Here is a 20778-nt window from a genome sequence, read left to right as displayed (position 1 = left end):
GCGAGTTTACACCAGATTGTGGCTCTTCTGTGGCTGATTGAGGAAAGCAAGCTGGAGGCCTAATAATCGTCAAATAGGCAGACTTTAACGTAATCATTCTGCCTTCAAGACAGCACTTCACCTTAACGATCTTCTGCCTGTAACTCCAAGTCTCTCTGGTCTATTTTTTTTCCCAGAAAATTGACCTCTTTCCCCTATGAAGACAGCACAGGGTGTTGCCCTTCTGTTCCAAGTGGCGGTGGAAGTTGGGCTTTTAACTGTTCCCTTGACGTCTACAATCTAGACTCACCCTTTTGATGTCCCACCTCGTCTTTCCTCTCAGCTGTTCCAGTGCCCAGTTTCTCAGTTTTTGGGAGATTCTGTGAACAAAACCTGCTTGTTTATCTTCAGATTTACATGTTTGAGAATGAGCTGCCCTGACAACATCTTTATTATCCTTGACTAACAGCTTTTAATTTTTATCTATTGTGCTTTGAGGTTACCTCACTTCCTCGAATATAACGTTTTTTGCTTCTGTGTTTACTGTGATTATTTTGTTTTCCTTCTGTGTCTACTATGATTATTCTTTGAGGAGGAGTCATTTTCAGTTAGAAAAGGGGACTCACATGGTTTTATTCTACCACAAATATCAAAGGCCAATATTATAATAATAATTACTGTCATTATTTTATTTTTTGCCTGGTAACAGTAGAATTTATTCAAATGTGCCTTAATATAGCTGCTGGGGCTCGCCCATGGTGCTCTTGATATTTGAAGCCCAGATATTCAGCCAGATTTTCTTAAGCAATGGCACCAAGAAGTTGACAGACAGGTGAATGTTATACACAAGCTCACCGTCTGTCATCTTCACATGACTGACAGCCACAGCTAGACATAACACCTTTTTCATTTGGAGCTTGATTGTGCACTTCACCTCATCCACTTTGGCCACCATATTTTCGTCATGTGTCAGCAGGGAAGCGAACTTTCCTGCCTTATTTAGGTTTGGGCTGAGAATTCGTTAAATCTGCTTAATCAGAGACCCTGAGGCCAAAATTGCATCATACTTCTTGGCCAGCTTCTTGACCAGTTTCTTATTCTTGTTGAGTTTTTTCAGTGCCTCAATATCTATGTAAGTGATACCCACGGCCTTGGCCTCGTTACAGTGCTGCAGTTCCCCCAGGACACACGTGGAGGACTTGGGACAGGGAGTGGACTTAAGCCTGATGGTGCCTGAGAAGCGCTTGTCTTCTGGGGGTCGCAGTTCTTCAAGCTGATCTGTAACTCTCCAGGAACTTGCGGCCCTTGTGCTGGTTCTGGTGCAGGACTTCCTGCGCCGCCTGGGTACATGGTGTTGTGAGAGACTTCTCACGCCACGCTCACGGGAAAAGAGCCTATCATTATTTTATAATAAAGTTCGTATGTCATGGCATCTACTCTAAGTTTGGGCTGTTCTTACGGAAAGAAGGCTTAAACCCATTGTCTCTGAAGAAATAAGAGTGTTAAGAGGATGGCTCTTCATATGAGTGAAACTGAGAATTTGCATGGATTATTTGCGTTGGTTTGTTAGCCTACCTGTCCTCTGCAATGCAAAAAATCACCTTGCCAAGTTAGTGAAGGGCCTTGGAGTTGCTGGAGTGATGATTCGATGGGCTTAGAGAATTCATATCAGCAATAGATCGGTTGGCAGCATTTGTGTTGTTCAACTTTCAGGAATTCAAGTAATAAACATGAATATCAGTGGTTTGAATAAGAAATATAAACGGTATGGTATTTGGGGGGAAGCATTCCCATTAGATAGTCCAAAATGGGCTAGGCACTTTTTGATTGCCTAAAATAAATCAATTATTAGGGAGCTATTTCTGTTACTGAAACATTTTCATTCATTGAAAAGAATGTCTAAGCTTCTTACTAACACATGTGAGAGAGACACAACAGACATTAAGGAGCTCATAGGTAGTGCTATTAAGCAAGATACACAGGCTAGCTCTTACGTAAAGGTGAATAAAATTATACTGAAGGCTTGAATTAAACACACTGGATCTCAAACTTGGCTGCAAAACCGAAAAATAATAAAATGAGAATCTCATGGATGTGTATACCTGTTAGAGTGTGTGCAAACACACACACACTGATGTCTCAGATCACCTCAAGGAAATGAAACCGGAAACTCTGGGATAAAACTTAGGTTCTGGAATTTAAAAATCTCTCTAACATTTTTCAATAGTTTTAATGTGTAGCTAGCATTGTGAATCGCTGAACTAAGATTATAGGTAACTTTGGAGGAAGATACAGATGGGAAGAGAGGTAGTTAAAATTTTTCTCTTTTTATTTATGTCATAAATTTCGAGAAAGCCATTGAGAAAACTGTTTAAACACTTTCTGCTCTCTCTACTTCCCTTAGGAATAGGAGTGGCAGAGAACTGGCTCTCAGTTACCAAATCTCAGTATCCCACATAAAGAATGAAGTGCCTTGCTTTAGAGCAAATACTTGGTCAATTAGCGTTAGATAAATGTTCTATTTTTCCAAAGGTAGAAATATTCCCACCATCCTTCCACTTTAATCAAGCCACCAATTAATTACAGGCTTCCTTTTGAAAGGTTGGCTGGTGAGGAATTAGTTTCCAGGGTCACTGAACCTCTGTGAGCAGCCTCACCTCTGAATGCCACAGAGGGTGCTCATTCTTAATTCAAAGGCTTGTCTACTTAGATCTATGCTGCAAGCCCTAGGATGTAGTCAACCTGCAAAACATTGCTCAGAAAGAAAGTTACAAGTGCTCGACCAGTCCCTGTGAAGATATTGAATTCAGTTCTTATTTTTAATAATGTTTAAAGATGGAATCTTTCCTTTTCATTTCTTATGATAAAACCCATCTTTCATTCTGTAAGGTAAATCAAAGCAAGAACAAAACAGTGTAATCAGTGCCTGTGACAGTTTATTCATGATATGGACATATTTCTGAATGGTAAATATGAATGTGAATTTTTTTATGAGTGTGAACTGATACTGATACCAAGAAAAAATTCCCCCTTCCATTGTCAGAGAAAAGAGTTAGTAAAAAAAATTCCATCTCACTCAGAATTGCTTCTCTCTATCATTGTTCTTTTTTTCTGACATAAGCAGGTTCTAATATGTTTGTTTTAGCCTCTGAAGACTCTGGTAGATGTGTATAAACTGGTCTGGGTTTCATTCTGTTTCACAAATCAATAAACAAAGGTGTCATCCTGAAAAATTATTGCAAACTCTTCATTACAAATGACAATGAAGGAAACTAGAAGAACCAGATGGAGTTCTGAATCCTTCTATCAGAATAGGCTGGGGTAAAATAAATAAATAAAAAATAAATAAAGGCAACTCTCTTTGACTCACAAATTTGTTATGAAATAAATATGTAATGCTTCAATGCTAGCTTAACCAACCCTTCTTCTCCGAAAAAAATATTGCAAATTTATTTAGCGTCTTTCCTCCTTGAAGATTCTCAAATATTCTATAAGTTATAAGTAGAGATGTTCCCCAGAGAAATAGAAAAAGAACATAACAGAAAGGGGCAGTAAAGATTGTCACCCCTTCAATGATGTTAGAAACTATTTGAATTCAGAATAGTGACAATATTCCTTACTCCAACGTACGTAATTAGGCAATTTCCCAGGTTTTATAGTTGACTAGTTCATGTTGGAATAGTGAGTCATCATACAAAAAAGTCTTTATTTAGAATTTATTTGTAAAAAGGCAAATAAAACATTTATTTATATTACTTAAAAAAGGAAACACTTTTTAAAAAGTAACTACTCATCTACACTATCTAATTTGAGAGAGTTTTGAAAACATTTTGAAACATTTCAATATTTCGATCAGATTGGAGAGGACAGCCTTCAAATGGTAAACATTGATTTCAGAGCCTTCCCCAAGAGAAAGAGTTGCTCCCTTACTTTGTTCACGTGTTCTTTAGGAATAATACATCTTTCTGTCTTATAATCTGTTGATCCAAATTCACAAATATTTAGCCTATGGGATTTAGCACTATGTTTTGTGTTTTGCTCAACTTGGATTTCAGTGAGCTTTTCTAGAACAAATTGGATCTTTATCTTCTTTCTTTCCTGGACTTGAAGGCTTTGTAGTCACCCAGTTGGGTTCTTCTTGCCTACTACCCAAAAAAAGCTAATACACTGAGAACAGCAGGAATGTTTGCAGCAAAGAAAGAGTTTAATGATCAGAGGGCCAGCCATGTGGAAGGATAAGAGGTAATTCTCAAATCTGCCTTTCCAAGAATTTGGGGGCTAGGGTTTTTCAAGGATAGCTTGGCAGTCAGAGGGCTAGGGAATGAGGATTGCTGATGAGATGGGTCTGGGATGAAATCACAGGGGGTTGACACTGTCTGCTTGTGCTGAGTCAGTTACTGGGTAGTGGTTACAACTACAAGATGCTAGTTGATCCATATAGAATGCAAGTTCTGAAAAATAAACACTAGTCTTAAAGGATTTACAATGGTGATGTTATCTGTAGGGGAAACTGAGTAAGTTAATCTTGTGACCATTCACTGTGTGACTCCTGAGTAGTAAGCAGTTTTCAAAAGCAAGTTATAAAACAATAACTTCTTATAGTTTAACCACGCTAACAAAAGAAACAGCGGCTGTTCAGAATTTCGCTATGCTACAACTTAGCAGAATTCAGGCTCCTACCTACCCCAATTCTAGCCTTGTGGCCCTTCTTTTGTTTTACAAAAGTGGTTTCAGTCCCTTACCAAGGAGAAGGTTAGTTTTTGGAAAGGGCTGTTATCATCTTTGTTTTAGACTTAAACTACAAACTAAATTCCTTCAATAGTTAGCTAAGAATGAGCAAAGACTGTCTTGCAAGGTTGGGAGTAAGACTGAGTGAGTTATGTTAGATTTCTCCCACTGTCATAAGTTTCATAAAAGTGGTTTCAGTATTGCTTTGGGTTCTTAGATCACTGTTACCTCCTGCCGGCCTGGGACACTCTACATATACTTTTAAGCAACTCTATCAATGACTGCATTCTGGAAAAGCATGGAGTTAATTTAGTTTTGGTATTCTTTATTTCAATCATTTATTAACATTTACATGTGGGGAACATAATAATGAGAAAGATACTCCCTGACAGTGTACTTACACATTACCAGGCAAAACAATTAATAAGGATTTTAATAAAATACTTTAAAGAAAATACATAAGATGGTCATAAGCCAAGCATCATAAGGATTTACAGGGAAACTCTTCTTCTAATCAAGGCAATTAGTAATTACACTTCAGCTAGACAAGTAGGCAACATATTTGAGTTGGGTCATTCAATGGTAACTCTAAGTTTAGATGCAATAGGTAAGATGTTTCTGGAACTAGGTAGCTGTGAAGAGTTATTCCCATATCTAAATTTCCTTCCATAAATTCATGAGAGAGTACCACAAGGAGATTTCTACCTAGAGTATCCCATTTTTTAAAATGTTAGGCTTTAATAATCATAAATAAGCCAATGATTAAGTACAAAGAAATAAACAACTGAGAAATCCTATAAGATGGACCCAGGCTGAAACAAAGCATCATTCTGAATGAGCAAGGTGATGTTGGATACCCCTCATTCTACTCACCCAAGGTTCAATTCCAAGAATGCTCTGTGGGGCAGACCAGGCCAAGTTTGTGCAGTCTCTGCCTATTTATTCCTGCTGATTCACAAACCGCAAATAATGCCTATGTCTTTTCTGAGTGGTCCCAGCATTTGCTGCAACACTAGCATAAATTTTCTAAGACAGCTCTGATTCTCTAATAAATGTAAGTAAGTAGATTCTGGTCTATAAGTTGTGATTTCTGAAACATACAAATGTTTCCATGGCAAAGTATTCTTTTCTCATTGTTTTCCCCCATACCTGAAATTACATAATTTAAGGAAGAATCTTTTAATTTAGAGATAAATTTATTATAGGTTGACATACATAAATTTGAAAGAGATTCCCTATTAAATCTTATCAGTCTTTTACACCTCAGTGTAAATTACTTTAATTGGATATTTTACTCGGAGAAAAATTTAATGCAAAATAAAAGAAGGGAAGAAATACATTTGTTAGGACTAGACAATTAAATATATTTTTTTCAAGTAACCCATAAACCTAGTGGATTATGCATCTTTATTAAAAAGGACTCTGGAATTCAAACTGGCTTGAGTTAACCCTGCTAGTAGTAGAAGCAATATATATCCAGTTCTGTGTCAATAAAAGTTAAATACACTTGAAGAAGAGAAAGTAGGAAGAAGAGGAAGAAGGAAGGAGGAGGAGTCAGAGGATTCAGAGATCAGTGTTGCCAAAATGTTTGTTTACATTTATATGCATGCAACATACCCTGTTGTGAGATTACCCTTGAATAAAATACATCAGTAAAGTTTATTTCTGTACAATAATACCTAAGGGAAATGGTTATAAGCTGTATTTTGATTACATATGATGTAATTTGAACATCTATATCACATATAGATGGATAAACTTCAGTGATAAAGGCTAAATAATGTAAAAGAGCAAACAGCAACAATAATTTTTTTTCCTTGCAATTTCAATCTCTTACTAATAAATAAAACAAAAAGAATATTCATAGGTTTTCACTTCAGGGACTTTAAAGATGCCAGTGACTGGTTGATTCTATCATTTAGAGTAGTCATTGGCAGGCAGTAGCTTGAGTTTACCATTCAGATGAATGGTAGATATTGTGCAACTGCTCAGAATAAAACTGTTCAGAAACAGTTCTGAAAAGTAAATTTCAGGGAGCATATTTCCAAATGTATTATTTTGCTAGCTTCTGGTCATACAGTTGAAAGATCTCCAAAATAGAGCTGCATTTCCTTGTCCTCTATACATATGTGCTATTTGAGATCTAGGTAATAATGCTATATTAAAGAGCATCAAAACCAGCAGCCTGACATTTTCCAGGGTATTATATGGGTATTATATGTATACTTCTGGTGTTATAGGAGATGATTGTTTTTTGGTGGCAGTGGTGCGTGTGTGTGTGTGTGTGTGTGTGTGTGTGTGTGTGCCTGTGTATGTGTATATGCTGAGTCTGAGCAGCAGACTCTGTCTGAGTGACAAATGACAGAAGTACACAGACACAGGTCCTTTTCCTGTGAGAGCATGGCTAGGGGACCCCATGGCTTACAGACCCTGAAGAGACTGGAGTCCGGCTGTGGAGCCCCCATATGCTGGAGAGGCTTATATTTGTTTTAGGATAGATTTAATGACAAAGGTTTCGAATTAACACTATTAGTGGGTAATTGACATTGCCCACCCCCCAAATAGAGAGCAGTTCTGCTCACGGATGATCAAAGGTCAGTCTTAGGACAACATGAGTAAACAAGCTAGTTAGATTAACTCCTCTACATTCCCTTGTTATCTACTCTTTGCTATTAGCTTACGGTAAGAGGGTTAGGTTGCCTTCAGCCACAACCCTTTACTGAAGCTTTTGCAAAACACTCCAGCCTTCCAAGAAGGTTTGCATCTTTCTTATAATTTTTCCCACCACCCTGACTTATGTCCTATACACACACACATATATATCTGAAGAGTTCATTACTATAATAAATAATACATAGGCCTTTGTTTAAAAGGAATATTCTATAAGGTTAGGCTAAGTTCATTTAAGTATTGAAAGTTTGTGAGTTGATTAAAAATATTTCATTAGTAGTGTAGGTGGTATCCAGATGTGACAAAATTTATGATAGTAAAACATGAATTAAATTTGAAGGAAAACAGCATCATACTAGATTACAAGCTATTGGAGGGCAGGGAACTTAGAATCCTTTCTCTTGTGCCATATTTGCAGTCCTTTGTATAAAGCTTAGCACATAGTTGATGTTCAGTAAATTTTGAATAAATTAATACTGAATTTTTAAAAGTTAACTTTGCCTCTACTGTGAGTTTGTAGAAATTGTTCATTCCTTCTGAACTGTCAAACATCAATCTATTAAAAGAAAATGATAATTACAGTCCTCCAGTTTCACAAGGCTGTTGTAAAATGCAAGTACAACAACATAAATAAAAGTACTTTACAAACTGCTGAATATCATAAAAATAAAGATAATTTTATGTTGTTTGTAATTCACATGTCACAGGTTGACAACCTAGGTAAATGACTTACTGTACCATTTCTCTTAGTGTTAGAGACCACAAATGTGTCATAAAAAATTCAATACTCCTAGGGGCATGTTAGACATTTTTATCTAAGTACTACCACAAATGTAGCCTGGTCCCTGGTGTTTAATGCAGCTACACAAAGTTTTATAGTTTTAGAAGAAAATGTACTTAAATAGCTACAGGCATCATACACACATGAAATGCACAATTAGCTATAAGCATTCGAGGACAGACTTGCAGTGTTCATAATCATTGTCATTATGAAAAGTAGCCCATGAACAGCCGGACTGTCTCCATCACATAGCCTTGGTGTGATGGACTAAAGATAAACACATATTCTTTGTTTCCCTTCTCATTGAGAAGTAGACTCTAATTCCCCTTCTCTTCAACCAGGACTGGACTTAGCGAATACATTTACTAACAGAATATGGAGCCAGCTTCCGGGTCCAGGCCTTAAGAGACCATCAGCTTCCACTTCCTCTGTCTAAAAATGCTTTCTCTGGAAGTCCTGAGCCATCCAACATTTGATACCATGATGTCCCCGAGACTGCTGTTCTGTAGAGGCCATTTATAAACTCTCTGATAGATAGTTCTGGCTGAGCCCAGCCTGACTGCCATCCTTAACAAAAACCCAGCCATGAGTATCAAGTTGTCTTGGACCTTCCAGATCAGGCTCGGTATTCTGTCAGCTGAATACTCAGGGACCTCTGTCAATATTGTGTGGAACTTAAAAGTTCTCCAGCCCTTTTTGTATTTTATTTCATTTAATTTATTTTATTTTTTGAGATAGAGTCTCACTCTGTCACCTAGACTGGAGTGCAGTGGCACCATCTCGGCTCACTGCACCCTCTGCCTCCTGGGTTCAAGTGATTCTTCTGCCTCAGGAGAGTGATTCTCTCCTGAGTAGCTGGGACTATAGGTGCGCACCACCAGGCCTGGCTAATTTTTGTATTTTTAGTGGAGATGGGGTTTCTCCATGTAGGCTAGTCTGGTCTCAAACTCCTGACCTAAAGTGATCTGCCCGCCTTGACCTCCCAGAGTGCTGGGATTATAGGCATAAGCCACTGTGCCAGGCAGCCCTTCCTGATTCCTGAACCACAAAATTGTGAAATAAAATTAAGAGGTTGTTTCATTAAGTATCAGGGGTAATTTGTTATACAATAATAGAAGATTAGAACATTCAGCTCATATTCCATAAGATTTTCTTCCTCTCCACTAAAATAATTTCATATAATGCATGTGCTGTGTATATTTGCAAAAGATCTCTTATTTGCTACTTTTGTATTTCTTATATCCTCAATTCATAAAAATAAATCAATGGATTGTGGAAATACAGAGATAGTAAAGTAGTAATTTTAATGAAAACATTACAGCCTTCAAAAATATATTAAAATGAATATTGAAGGAAATTCCAATGCAAACACAGGGTTTTTTATATACTAAGGGTTGTATGTACACAGGGTTTTTATGTACATAATGTTTTATATACTGAGATAAATGAGTCTCTGAGTATGATATGTAATTGGAAAACAGATAAAATTGAAAGTATAAAAACAAATATTTAAAAATTCAGACTGGTATGTTCACTGTTAAGAAATTTTATCAAATGGTAGGGTAGATTTTAGTGAATCTCTTGTGTTATTTTCAAGTAAATCAAAGTAACAACTCTAGTAATCCAAATTAGTTTTTCTTTAACAAGAGAAAAACAATGCTTTCAAGTAGAAATTATGGCACTGAAGCATCATTCAAAACTGCTCTTTCTGTAACTAAAATGAGATTTAACTCACATTGAAACAGAGAAGCTTGTAATATCACCTGAAAAGTTATTAACAAATATCATGCTCTGAACCTAATCCCTAAAATTCCATTTCAAATGACAAAAATGGATATTACATAATAGCAGTGTCATATAGTATAGAAATCCAATTACTGGTTTGTGAATTTCTGCCAATAGAGCAGATAGTTGGCCTTATATTTGGATAAATTATGTAAAGTACAAAAGATGAATCAGTTTGATGCCTTAAGTGATTTACCTATAAAAGAGATGTTCAACAACTATGTCCTTTTTATCATTGATAATACAAGCTATAGGGGAAAATATTTTTGATTTACTTTATTATTATTTTGTAAACCATGAGGTAGACTCCTACCAGTTAATTAGGCTGAGCAGAGACTGTGTAGGTGTGTATCCTCTCTGTGTGGTATATACTGCCAGAGAATAAACACTGCTTTACTCACAAAGAAATGTGGTCAATGATATACTTCCTGATGTCTATTCATCATGGACATGAACACTAAGATTTGGGATTAAGGTTGAGTTTTAGGTATTAAGAGTTAGTACTTTTATCATGTAGTTTGAAGAAACATTCCACAGTTTTGCTACACTGACCATCTAGGGAATGTTGGCTACATGTAAACCTAAAAATTAAGAGATTACAAATATTTATTATTGATTTTGATAGTTCAATAGTTCTATTATTTCAGGCGGCTTAGTCAAGTGATAATATATTCAGATCTTAAATTATGAATTGCTCACTTCATAGGCAAAAGAAAGCAAGTTTTTAACTTGAAGGCAATACAGGAATTTAATAAGACTGAATTATTTTGGAAATCATTGAAAGTTAGGGTTTTCGATGTTTTTATTTAGTTATTAAAGAAAAAATATGTATGCCCATGATATAGTAGAAATATCTCTGTACAGTTTCTTCCCGAATTGAAACATTCAGAAATCTCCTCTTGAAAGCAAATGCTTGCAGTTTTGTCATTTGACAGGATCCTGAGATTAGACTTCATGAAAAAATTACTTCAAATTTTAAGGCCTATTTCAAAGCAAATATTCGAAATTAACTGCCAGTAACTCAAAAACTTATATCCATTCCAATATCCTTTAATTATGTTGTGGGTTTCTTTTTTTATTTAGTGTACATGGAACAAACACAGAAAAGTAGATTTGGTATCTGACCAAAATATCACCTATTCATCATTGAGTCAAATATTTTATAGGTCCTTTGGTGAAAGTTGGTGAACAATGTCACCCTTTTAGTGAAGCAAAATAAAAATTTTACTAATTTAAAATTTCGTGTTCTTTTTCTGCAAAGTAAGTCCACATTCCTTCAGGAAAAGGCAAAATATAGGAAGAAAGAGCAAGTCAGTAGTTAGAGTGAAGAGCTGGAGGGGCATCTGATGCAGAGGAGCAGTATGAAGACTTCTTGACATGTTCGCAACACTGGGCATCCTATCAGTGGTGGTGGTTACAAGTGTGTAAGAACTCATGGGACTCTATGCCAGAAAGGGTAAACTTTTCTATTTGTATTATTTTTTTTTATTTTCTGAGATGGAGTCTTTCTCTGTCACCCAGGCTGGAGTGCAGTGGTGCGATCTCGGCTCACTGCAACCCCTGCCTCCTGGGTTCAAGAGATTCTCATGTCTCAGCCTCCAGAGTAGCCAGGTTTACAGGCAGCCATCACCTCATCCAGCTAATTTTTGTATTTTTAGTAAAGATTGGGTTTTGCCACGTTGGCCAGGCTGGTCTTGAACTCCTGACCTCAAGTGATTCACCTGCCTTGGACTCCCAAAGTGCTGGGATTACAGGCAGGAGCCACTGTGCCCAGTTATTTGTAATTTTTTAAAAAATAAAATCAATCTATTTTAAAGTGATACAGAATGACGTGTTCATATTTGCATTAAACTCTGATTTGTCTGAAATATTGAAATACGATTTTTTCTTTTTTTAACGATAGATTTACAGAACGAATGAGTCTTTATCTCCTTATTCAGGCTGTCATGAAGTCCTAGAGTTTAGGTGAAATTGAATGAGAAAAGATACTAGAAGCAATACAAACAGAAATAGAGCCATGAAACCCATGAAAGAGTTGGAAGGCATGCCTGCTCTGCTGAACTAAATATAGCGAATTTCTTCTCAGCACTGATGTCCAGGTGCAAATGAGCACATCTGGATTTGATAGCAACATGCTGACAGAAAGACACTAAGAAGCAGTGAATAAAATATTCTGTTATTACATACAGAATATTTTACAAAATATTATGTCTTTACATAAAAGTTGCCTAGTATTTCCTCCTAGAATTGCATTTTCTTTAGTATTCACTATTTAAATATATTACCTTCCTTAGATAAAAACCAGGAGACTAATGATTTAAGTCCCTGTTGTCTTTCCCTCCTTCCTCAATATTCTTCTCATAAAAGAATATTTACTTAAAAGGCACTTCAGGTACTAAAGCAATTGGTCAGACCTTTGAATTACTTCCCTCACAATTGAATTTAAAGCATCTGTTGCAAGCAACATAACAATCACCATAGTAAGAAAGGAGCTGTGGAGAGACAGGAGATTAAGAATCATAAGGTCTTCATGCTAAACCCAGTTCTGTCATTTATGAGATGACCTTGGGTGACAATGATTATAATGATGATCATGACGTTGATTTCTTAGTCTCAAATCCAAGAACACTGAGATTGGGTTTGGAGATACTGGATCTGAAAATAATAGACTCTGCTCAGTTCAATGCACAGGATTATTAAACATCAAGAAAGTCATGGGTTCTGAAAATGGATACTGGTGATGACTACATGACACTGTGAAAGAATTTAATGCCACCGAATCGGGCACTTAATCCACAGTTAAAATGGTAAATTTATGTATATTTTGCCACAAAAAAAGACATGAAAATGGCATAGGCAAAGAAAACACCTAATACAAGCCCATTTCTCAGGTGACCCCTTTCTATTCGTCATGATCACTTATTCCAGGTGGAACCATGATAGTAGTCAGCAACCTCAGGAATCTGTCACACCTGAGAAGCCCTCCAAGAACGCATCTTGAGTTTTATCCTCCTCTGTGCAGAAGAGCCGTCCCAATGCCCAAACACAATTGCTATCAAGTAAGACAATACATTTGCCATGAGGTCAGCCACATCCCTAGGCCTAATGTCCTGGTAGCGGGACTGGGAAATTCCTGTTGCACCAAAGTTGTTCAGTCTCTTTCTCCTCATCTTTGCTGCTCTTTGAGAAACCTTATTTTGCTTGTGTCTATGTGGCAGGACCTGGGAATTTTCAGGTCAGCTTGTCCATAGTCAGGCATGACACACACACACACACACACACACACACACACAAAACCATCACAGTGGTATGTCTGAAATGTTTCTCCTTCTCCTGTCTGGAATGTTCTTCTATGTGAAGGGAGCTTTATTACTATAACACTCTTAGTTCTTCATGCATTTCTTTTCAAGACTAGGAGCTTAACCAGATGATTGTGTTTGGAAAAATAGATGAGGCACAAGTAGCGCAGCTTCTTGCTCATTCCTTATTCTTGGAAGTAGCTTTGTTCACATTGATTATGCATTATCTTTTGCTTCTTCATACTGTCTATTTTATAGGGACCTGCCTGAAGATGGGGAAATGTCTGCAAGCCTGATACTGGATAATTCTGTCTATATTTAGGGGGTACTGTTTACTCTCTGTGTGTGTGTGTGTGTGTGTGTGTGTGTATACAGCATTCTTCAATATCAGCTTTTTCAGTAAACAAAGGCAGGATTTTATGCTTCCCCAGCCCCGCTATTCTCACTCCATTTGTTTTATTTCCCAACTAGTTCTGAACTTAGGCAGACAAGAGAGATGCTATTTACTGAGTCTATCAAAACACCCCAACATCTGCTGCATGAATTAATGAGTTTGAAAAAGAGACAGTGAATAAAATGTGGAAGACCAAAACATAGGAGAAGTCATTGAGGCTTCTTATGTGCCTTGAGTAGGGAAGTTGAACTTTGGAGCTGCTTCATTAAAACAAATTGGGTACTCAGTTGATGACATGCAGGCCTTGCTCTTCTTGAACAAAGGCCTCAGCAACTACCTGGCCTTGGAAGGCTGATCGCCTTAGAAAAGGCTTGGGCCATACAGAACAGTGAGCAAGCTTCAGCAAGGGGATTGGGCTTTACCAAAGATTTCAGAGTGCAGACCTCAGCCAGAATTCTGGCTTCAGGCCTTAAGAGCATTATCTAAACACCAGCTGGCCCTGACTGTATCAGCAAAGGCTTGGCCATTTGCATGTGCAGGCCACCTGGGGACTACAGCAGCTTGACCACAACAAGGTTTTGTGGGAAGTGGGGTCTCTGCTCATCTGCTGCTCACAGAGGCCTTATAGACAAGCTCAGGTTTTCAACTAGACAGAAAAAAGAGTTTTACTGGCTTTTTTAACTTTGGAGGAAAAGCAGTGTTTGATGCTTTTAAACTGCAAAGCAGCTGACATCTACAGAACTCTGGTGAGGTTCTCACTTTAAATTGTTAATGCTAACTGGAGTGTTTATAAGTGAAATAACAAGGTGTTTTGTTTTGTTTTCAAATAAACAGCAACAGTATCAGCATAAGGGCAGGAATTGATCCAACTAGATTTTTTTTTAAAGTTTATAATTGTGGAAGCAAGGAAATTGATGAATGAAAGTTAACTATATGCTTCTCTCTGCTCTTGTGAATTTTAATGCCAGGCCTAGGCACATGGTTCTAGACAGTATGTCCCAAGTTGCTTTCTGTATTTAGGGCCAGTGTAAATATTGTGAGCAGTTCACGTGGATTAAAATGGTTTGTTCACATGGTCTTAAGAATGACCTCTGTAAATTAAGTACATAATATTTAAACTAAGAGCATAGCTATTCACTAGCAATATTTAAATCTGTTACCATACAGTGTCCACTCTCAATATGTCACTGGGTTGACAAAGCCCTGGTGCTCAAAGAAGAAATTAAAATTTGAATATACTGGATGAAAAAAGGAAGACACTTAATTATCTCATCTCTGATGAGCTTTATTCGTCGATAAAACATGGCATAATTTGGGAATATCAAATAAAATCGAGATCAAGTTTTCAGGTTTGGGTCTGGTGTTAGTTTGATAATTTATTTTTGTAAACTACTTAGGAGCCTTAAGATAAAAATCTACCCTGCATATCAAGAGCCCCAGGAGGACTCTCGAAGGATTTGTACTTGTTTTATGTTGGAGTGTAGTTTTATGAAACTGGGAGCACTTGTCTCCTGATAAAATACTGATCTCTTCAAAAAGGACAAGAAGGACAGTACATAATGGTTCTGAACAGCAAATGAAACTATCAACAGAGTAAACAGACAACCAACAAGATGAGAGAAAAATATTTGCAAACTATGCATCTGACAAAGGTCTAGTATCCAGTCTTTAAGAAATCTAAACAAATTTACAAACAAAAAACAAACTTCCCCTTCACTGTCTCTCCTGCTGGCTTGTAAAGGTGTACTTGCTTCCTCTTTGCCCTTTGGGTATGATTGTAAGTTGTAAGTTTCCTGAGGCTTCCCAGCCATGCTTCCTGTACAGCCTGTGGACTGTGAGCCCATTAGACCTCTTTTCCTTATAAATTACCCAGTCTCAGGGAGTTCTTTACAGCAGTTGAGAAAAGACTATGACATTCTTGTGGCAAAACAATAGAAAGTGTTAGAACAGGCCCTTGTGTAGTTTTGAAAGGTGATATAACAATGCATTTGGTTAACTAGGTGATTGCTGGTAGAGGATTAGTGTCTTGTAGGGTGGGATAAGAAGTTCTTGATCCCTGTTCACCTCTATATTTTTGGTGAGAAAATGGCAGGCTCATTTACCTTATTTCCAAAAGCAATTTCCAATCTAGTTTGGATACATAGTTGATTATAAATTTCATGAGTACTTAAGCCCTCAAAACAATAATGTATTATCACATTTTCATATAGAAAAGCTATACTTATGAGTCTTTTCTCCAAATAAATCCACTTTTAACCTTATTTGTAATCTTATTTTCCAGTATAAATTTACCTTGAATTGGTCGAGAGCCAAAGTTTCTGACAGATAGAGTCAGGCAACTAATAAAGTTAGAGTTTCAGCTGCCCTTTCTTCTCAGGATATAACCCCATTAAGTTATGCTAGATGGAGGGAAAGTCTTCAATGTAAAAGGGTTATGCAAAGAAATACAATTAAGTAGGTGGGTGGAAGCTCACTATATTATAAGAGTTCCCAGTGTTGGAAATTTCCATTGTTTATACAATTTTGTCCTACTTTCTATGTAATATATCCTTGAATACCTTTTTCATTGTTCATCAGAATAATATGCTTTGATCTTGACCCCTTTTCAATCAACATTTACTTAATGAATCAGACATGAAGATAGATCCGTTAGTTTTTGTAATAGACCATTTTATATTTGATAGATTCTCATTAGCATTCATGTAAATCTTTTAAAGGCCAAGAGGTCTAATACATATTTCAAGTGGTATATAACAGTAATTTAATCTTTCAAGAATGAAGATATAAATATTAAGGGATTCCAGCATTTAAAAGAATATGCAAGTAAAAAAGCCCTGATAATTCAGAAGCAACTCAGCCAGGTATATTTACAATTCTATTTCAGGCTGTTTCCAATATTTAAGACCATTTAGATTAGTAATCTGAGGTTAGGTAAAGAAATATGTCTCTAGTGAAGCTATCTTTCATATTTATATGGTGACTTAATATTTTCAAATAATTTTATATACATTAAACCATTTAATCCTTGATATAGTCATTGCGTTAGGGATTGTTATCTTTGCTTTTTTATGAGAGTGTTCCAGCTGGAAATCATAGTCCAAAATTATAAAGCTATAAAATGACAGATCTGAAACTCAAAATAAAATGTTTTATTCAGTGTTCTTTTCAGAAAAGTATTGTTCTGGGTTAGTTGTAATATGTGTTCATAAAACTCAGTATTTATGTTTGTTTAATTTTAAGTAGAGGTCTGATGCTGCTTCTGTACTCATGGAAGAAGCTGGAATATTAACTACATATTAACCATATATTAACTTAAAAGTAATCTATGCATATAGTATATATAGAATACATTGAAATCCATGTACTGTCTTGAAGAAATTCCATACTAAGATTAGAAAAACAATTATTGACCTTATGTATCCATTCAGGTGAATGCCTCTGTTTTTCATCACTACAGGTCATAAAACGGGCACGATTGTATTCAATCCCTGTGGTACAACCAACCAATGAAGTCCTCAACTCTCATGCTGTCTTGTCCATGGCTGGTATTCTAAACTTTTTGCTTTGACCTATCAAAAATAAGACTTTTGTAACTGTTTCTCCTCCTGATCTGACTCTTCCCTGTACTGTCCTCATTACGATTGGTGTTGTTCTATAGTATTGAACTCTGGCTTTCTCTACTCTCACTCATTTTAAATTATTTTATGGCATTGCTTCTATATGCTCTGGATAAAAATTCTTGCTTTCTGTTCCAGCATTTCTCTGAGTTTTACTCCAAGTCCAAGAAATGAGCTAGAAAAATGGGAAATACCGAACTTGGGAGCTTCTACTTACACAAATAGAGAAATATTAGTCACAGCGACCTGTTTTAATCATTGCTTAAAAGTGAAAGCAGATTTCAGAAGTCTAATTCACCTCATATTAAATACTATGTTCATCTCTGGCCATCTGCAAGAGCAGTAGCTATCCAGCTGCTGCATTCCATTTTAGAAATGGCTGTCATTGCAGCAGTGGATGGATTAACACTTTCTTTATATATATCACTTTAAGATTGAGATTAAAATGCTCCGTGTAAATGTAAGTTATTAAGAACCATTTGCAGGATTAAGGACTTCCCCAATATAGGTTGATGTCAGACACATTAATAGTTCTGAAGAAGCCATTACAGTTTATGGTGTCAGTGATCTGATGAGAGAATGTAATAGGAACATCATCTCTGTGATCCAGCAAAATATCATTTATACCTTTGATGAGATGAAATAAAAGACATTAAACTTATGGGCTATCTTAAGGTACAAAGAATGGTAAGAGAATGTTAGCTGACCTTGTGAATCAAGTCTGTCACTCTTTCCAGGAACAGTAATGAAAAATAAAATGACAAAAATATTAACTCATTTATGAAGTCTTTTGAAAATATCTGGCAAGCTTCATGGCTAATTAAAATAAAATAATTATAAATCATAGTATGGTAGAAACCAACCACAGTATTAATAACCACACAGAATTTCTTCAAGTCCCCGAGCTAACTATCCAGCCATAATTTCTTTCTGTTTAGATCACATTGTAGGAAACAGTCCTTTACTCCACCAATTCCTAGGCTCATAAGATTAGATATACAAACAGCCATTTTGTATAATGTAAGTTTGAAGTTTATTTTGTATATGAGTTTTACATATGTTTATTAAACATCCTCTATATACTTATATTTGCATACATCTATCAACCTACCAAACAGAATCCATAAAGGCAGGAGATAGAGAACTAACCATTATATTCCTGACTCAGTTGTGTTCATTTGCTCCCATTAGCTTCCTCCAGCTTTTGTTTTGCTTCTATGAATGTTTTGTTGATTTCACTTTTGAGAATCGTTTTTGAATTTATCTTGATCTGTTTGAGCTGTATCTCAGTAAACACCAGAGGAGTGTCAGAATAAATATACTTAAACAGTAGCACTCATAGGAAAATTAGATCTCAGTGTAAGTGAGAAACAATTTGGAAGAAAATAGAGGAAGATAAATTCAGAGGGAAATGCCCCTCCCGTGACTACACTGATTCCTATTGTATTTATATTTATTTCAACAGGAGCAGATATATTTTCTAAATGGGGCAGGATCAGATGCACCCTTAATAGAAATCAGGGATGAGAATATAATATCTATCCAGTGGCAATGTGCTGCCTAGTCATGTTATTGTCATAATTCTAATAGCTTTGCCCCTTGATCTTTTAAAGTTTTATGGTTTTGTATAAGGGTTAAAAGGCTTTCTTGTATATAAACTCATTAGACTCTCAAAATATATCCATAAGGTGGGAAGAAATTATTAACTATATCTTCAAATAAGAATATTAGGACAAAAAGAACCTTTGTAACTATATTACCATTTTCCATGGTCACATAGCTCAAAAGTGGCAGAGGAGAGACTTGAAACTTAGTTGTCTTATGTTAGTTGGGAATGTTGTCCCTAACAAAGGACATCTGAACCAGTCATCTGGCCTTTCCCTAAGACTAAGTGCTACAGAAGCTAACGCTGATCAGTGATAACATAGAAATAGAGAGTTCTAATTATTTTATGGGGAAGATGAAATTTAAGGAGACTAGTTTTTGAAAAAAGCGTGGAGGCCGTTACGTGATCATATTCCGCAATTTCCATATCCTTACAAGTTTATGTCAATCCAAATAGTCTCCAAGGCTGCTAGGGGAGGCAAATGTTAGCTATGTTCTCAGTGTCATGTTTTGTATTAGAGATGCTGATAGAGATGGAGTGGGGATCTTGATTGCAGGGAAAATAATTGCCACCTTGATACATTAGTGCTATAGAATAATCCTTCATCAGAACACATCTGGGGCACCAGTTTGCCTGTGTCTGCACACATACACATGCATGTGGGTGGTAGGATACAGTTCCGCTAGGATCCTCTCCACACCCCTTCCAGCCACTCTAGGTGAACACTCAATGCCACTTCCATGTTCACAGGCAGAGCTGACTAATGATTTATCACTTACCTTTGAACAGGCAGAGAAGAGACTGGGAAATGGGTGAAGGTGAAACTCTTTCAGAACAAAAGAGATGATCCTGCCAACTGTTATAAACCAAAACTAATTCTATAACCATGTGGCTCTTCAGCTCCATCTTATACATACCTCCTTAATCAAGACAAAGGTGGGGTAGTTATATAATTATTTTTCTCTTATCCATATCTTCTGTAGTTATTATCAAGGCAAGAGGAAGGTCTATATTCCTCTCTCTGTGTCTTTTTTCTGTCTCTTTCTCTCCTTAGACTTTTTTAAAAAACATTTTTAATTAAATTTAAAATTAAATTCAAATTTACAGGAAAGTTCCAGAGATAGTTCAGAGAGTTTCTATATACCTGTCACCTAGTTTCTCCTATTGGTAACATCTTACCTTAATATGATAAATTTGTCAAAAATATAAAACCCAAAACTGGTACAGCACCATTAACTAAACTTCAAACTTTATTCTGGTTTTACAGGTTTTTCTATAATACCATGTTTCTGTTCTAGAATACAATCCAGGATGCCACATTACGTTTAGACATCATATCTTCTTAGTTTTGTCTGGTCTGTGGCTTTTCTTGTTTTTGATGACCTTGAGAGTTTTGAGGAGTAATGATAGGGTATTTTGTAGACTGTCCATAAATTGGGGTGTATTGGATGTTTCTCTCATGGTTAGACAGAGGTTATGAGTTCTTGGAAGGAAACCACAGAGGTGAAGTGCCATTCTGACTACAACATATTAAGGCTTCATGTTATCAGTGTGATTTCTCACTGATAGTTAACCTTCACCACCAGATGAAGGTAGTGATTTTCAAGATTTCTTCAATGTAAAGGCACTTTTCCTCTTTTCTCATATACTACTCTTTGGAAGCAAGTCACTAAGCACAGCCCACACTCAAGCTTGTTAGACAAGTGAGTTAAGCTCTACTTCATAGTATTTAGAATATTCACATAAACTATTTGAAATTTCTTCAGTTAGAAATTTTTTTAACTTTCTTATAGTGCAAGTATAATGGTCAAAAATCCTCTTAGTTTTAATTGATCTGACAATGTCTTTCCTTTGATTTCATATTTGAAGGATATCTTTGCTGAATGTAGAAATGTAATTAATAGGGTTTTTTTATTTGC

General features: G+C 36.3%; 1 pseudogene; it reads right to left on the bottom strand.

The window, feature by feature from the left end:
• Nucleotides 1–709: 709 nt before the first annotated feature.
• LOC105733505 (large ribosomal subunit protein uL1-like) overlaps nucleotides 710–20778 on the bottom strand; it is a 36853-nt pseudogene continuing 16784 nt past the window's right edge.

The sequence above is a fragment of the Aotus nancymaae genome, unplaced genomic scaffold, assembly GCF_030222135.1.
Source record: "Aotus nancymaae isolate 86718 unplaced genomic scaffold, 86718_ANA_hifiasm-v0.15.2.pri h1tg000079l, whole genome shotgun sequence".
Classification (NCBI taxonomy): domain Eukaryota; kingdom Metazoa; phylum Chordata; class Mammalia; order Primates; family Aotidae; genus Aotus; species Aotus nancymaae.
Note: the sequence above shows the minus strand (reverse complement) of the source record. Positions and strands in the feature narration are given on the sequence as shown.